The sequence below is a fragment of the Euprymna scolopes genome, chromosome 30, assembly GCF_053919585.1.
Source record: "Euprymna scolopes isolate OS-2025 chromosome 30, ASM5391958v1, whole genome shotgun sequence".
Lineage (NCBI taxonomy): Eukaryota > Metazoa > Mollusca > Cephalopoda > Sepiida > Sepiolidae > Euprymna > Euprymna scolopes.
This window is the reverse complement of record NC_136511.1, coordinates 3,198,330-3,202,817: the sequence shown is the minus strand read 5'-3', so window position 1 is coordinate 3,202,817 and position 4,488 is coordinate 3,198,330. Positions and strand designations below refer to the sequence as shown.

The window sequence follows — 4,488 nt, the reverse complement described above, 5'->3', positions numbered from 1 at the left end:
TGAAAACTTTCAAGTAGCATGTTGTACGACGAAGTGATAAAATTTGAGTCTGTTTAAGATCAAAATAAACCTCTTGTGATCTTTCTATTTGCAATACATTACAAGGAAAATATTGGAGAAGAAATATACTCGGAAATTACCACGGGGTTTTATGTAATAATTTGAAAATTTACAAAAAAAAAATATATCTCTAATTAAATATTTATAAATATAAAAAGAATCGGAATCGGGAATCGAATCGAATTCGGAAATTTAGAACAGCCTCGGTAATTGGATCGGAATCTGAAAAAAAATTTGGAATCGTCACATAACTAATATATATATATAAATATACACATATATGTATACATATATTTGCATATATGTATATATAAATATATGCATACATAAATATATGTATATATAAATATATGTATATATGTAAATATATGCATATAGAAATATATATAAAAATATAAAATACATATAAATATTTATGAAAAATATATATATATATATATATATAAATATACATAAACAAATATACATAAATAAATAAATGTATATATATAAATATACATATTAATAAATAAATATATATAAATAAATATATATATAAAAATTAATAAATATATAAATAAATAAATATATATATATATATAAATAAATAAATATATATATATAAATAAATAAATATACATATATATAAAAATAAATATATATATATAAATAAATATATATATATACATATTAATAAATAAATATATATATAAATAAATGTACATATATATATATATATATATATATATATATATATATATAAGATAATGAAATAAAAAAATGCAATGTTTATCTGATATAAGCGGGGTGAAATTCGATTTAATATAAATATTAATATTTATATATAAATATTTAAATCCCAACAAAACAAAAAGCTTAATACTAATACAACAGTGAGTAAGAGAAAAGAAATAAAAACTGCAAGTTAAAATTACCAATAAAATTTATTGTTCGACTAGATACTCCAAAAACATTTACAAAATTCTGATGCTTGTTATTCTTCTCATCAGAGGACAGAAAGAAATCAGATTTTTTTTTCTTATAAATAAATATATATATACAAATATACATATATATATGCATACATAAATATATATATATATAAATATATATATATATAAATATATATATATATATATTTATATATATATAAATATATATATATAAATATATATATAAATATATATATAAATATATATATATATATAAATATACTAGCGGGGGTACCCGGCGTTGCCCGAGTGTTTGTTTCCGGGACGGGGGGAAGTTTTAAAAAATGTTATGGTAGGTAAGTAGGAAGGATCAAACCCGGAGTCATGAGTAAAAGTAGGAAAATAAAGTGTGAAAAAAAACCAAAAACATCTGCAACGTTAACAGTTCGGCCACCAAGAAAAGTTTATTCCAGTTGTTTAGGAAAAAAAAAACGACTACGGTAGGTCGGCGCGAACGTGAAAATATAATGTGAATTGTCCAGCACGCTAACCACTAGTTTAGTGATTTTAAATAACTTCACATAAAAGAACTACGAAGCTAAACCGGTGTTCTCTTCGCAACTGTTCCTTGTGAACGATCCTCAAACGGTTTTAAGTGGTGGCAGGGGGAGGAGGAATTTATTAGAGAGAAAATATTTTTCCACTTCCATTGATCTTAACCGATTTTGGCCGTGACTTCTCAGCAGAAAAAGTATAGAAATCTAAGATTATCGAGGAATTTGAGAAATAATAAGCCTATAACACACCTCAGATATTGTTCTGCCGTTTGTGCATATTATATTTGCATGAAATATCTTGATTTTTAATCCTATCAAGGTCAAAATCCGACGGGAAAAAATGAGTTCATTTTATTTATATATAAAGATAGATAGATAGAAGAAGAAGATAGAAGATATATATATATTTATATATATAAATATATATATATAAATATATATATATAAATATATATATATATATATATATATATATATATATATATATATATATATATATATATATATATAAATATTCGTGTTGTGACGATTAATCAGAATCAGGAATCTGAAAAATCGACTAATTTGGGGGTATAAGAATCGGTATCGGAAAAATTAGTGCTTATTTTCCGATTCCAAAATGATTCTTTTAATTTTCTTTTTTATTTTATTTCTTTAAAGCTAAATCTTCCATTGCTGCTAATAATGATAAAATAACAAATACTTATTGATTTTAAATTACTAGAGAAGCTAAAATCGATAGATCATCCTCAACAAGTGTAATTTTAAGTTTGCGAAAATATTTGCATATTTTACGTGTGTTTTTTTTTTGTTTTCGTTTCCAGAAATTGAGGAAAATAATATAGTTAAATACTAATAATAATAATAATAATAATATATATATATACATATATATATATATATATATATATATATATATATAAATATGTACATATATAAATATCCAAATATATATAGATGTTATTTTGTTTTGGTTTTAGAGCAAATAAATACCAACCCTTCATACCACTTGTCACTATCCAGCTCCCCTACTCCACGGGGAGTTGGTCCCCATTTCCCCTTTCACTCCTCACATTAAAAATCGGCCTTGTGCCTAATTTGCTCAGTGGGAGAGCAAATAAATACCAACCCTTCATACCACTTGTCACTATCCAGCTCCCTTACTCCCCGGGGAGTTAGTCCCCATTTCCCCTTCACTCCTCACATTAAAAATCGACCTTGTGCCTTATTTGCTTGTTAGGGGAGCAAATAAATACCCTTTTCTTGGCCTTTTGGCCAAGATCAAAGTGTAGTATATTTTCTTACTACATGCTGTACTTATGTTTGTAACTTTGTGATATAAAGTGGGGGATCACTTTTCTGTATTAATTTAATGTAAAATGATCACCCACTTTACAAGTTAGCCTCAAAGCCATTCAAGTCATTCTCCAGATCATTCAAGTTGTTTTTGAAGAATTCCATTTATTTTTCAAGTCATTCTTAAGGTCATTCAATTCATCCTTAAGTTCATTAAAGTCATTCTAAGTTATTTACTTTTTATTTATTTAAGTCATTTCAGCCCATTTTTCGGTCATTTTAGTTTATCTTTAAGAATTTCATGTCAATCCTACATTCACGCATTCATTCATTACACGAGAGCACACGACTAATTGCTATCGGCCTTCTTTTTATCTGAAAACTCCATTTATCGACTACGAAATCTCGTCCCTGTTTTGTAGGAGCGCTGATTTATGCCTGTACATTCAATTTTTTTTCTAAAATCTATTTTCTTCGACATAAAATTTGTCTAAAACTATTTTTCAAATAATTTTTTACTCTTAAAAACAACTTTATAAAGTTGTTTTTAAGAGTAAAAACATATTTTGAGAAAGAAACTTACTGTGAATGTACGTTAATCTGACCTAAACATATACAACGATAAATTTCGTTACATTTTCTTTTTCATTTTACTTGTCAAAGTTCTCAGGAATCAAGGGACCAACTTCCTGAGTCTACGGCCCTGTCGGCGGGGCATTAGAATACGCCGACTGCCCCCCTGCAGAGGGTAAAAGTCCCTCAATGGGGATCCTGGATATAACCTTAAACTATATCCAGTGGTGAGGCCCCAGCTTGTGGGCTTTGGGGAGTGTGGAGCCACCCTTTAATTACCATTACTACCAGGTCCACTCTGACCCGGAGTGATAGTACGTGTTAGGGTCCCAACTATGGGTTAAATAGAAACTGACGTGAAAACAACAAATATATTCTATTAAAAAGATAATTTCTTCAAAATCTTTGGATTCGGCATTAAATAACCCGAAAAGGGTTGATATGCCGTAAAACAAAAATAACCAACCAACCAACCAACCAACCAATCCTGAGTCTAACATTTGATCTCTTATATGGGATGCATAAATATTCGAATTTTGCATTACATTCTCCTTTTCCTCTTAAAGTTCGAAGTTGAAAACATATTTTTCCTCTCCTCAATTGAAAAATTAAATATATCATTCAAACCCAACCATGTTGGAATATATAGTTAAGTGGTAGTTTTAGTCGTTTATAACTGCTTCAAAACTTCACCGCTCACTCATTTTTCGACCAAATTTCAAACAATTATTACAGTTTATAGATCATCTTCTCAGCTATATTGTGTGTGTGTGTGTTTTTTTTCAATTTTCGTTCAGTCAAACAAAAGTTTTGATAAATTTTATAGTGTTCAAAATCGTAAAAATATGTAAGGAGGCGAGTGACGCTTTTCGTGACTGGTTTCCATAGCAACAACGCTTCAGCGACTACTGTTGCTACTAATTAACAGCTGTCGTGAAAAAAGAAGCAACAAGTGAAACAGAGATAATGAAATAATGAAAGGGAGATAATTGTAGGGGATTTTATTGAAAGCAGATGAGTGTCGTACATCGTTATTACATATGAGTTTATGGGGACAAAAAATAAGAGTGAAATTAAACAAAGAACAAGTG

At 27.9% G+C, this 4,488-nt stretch overlaps 1 pseudogene; it reads left to right on the top strand.

Moving 5' to 3' along the window:
• The first annotated feature begins 2,782 nt into the window (after positions 1-2,782).
• LOC145255056 (U2 spliceosomal RNA) lies at positions 2,783-2,937 on the top strand (annotated as a pseudogene).
• Positions 2,938-4,488: the final 1,551 nt, after the last annotated feature.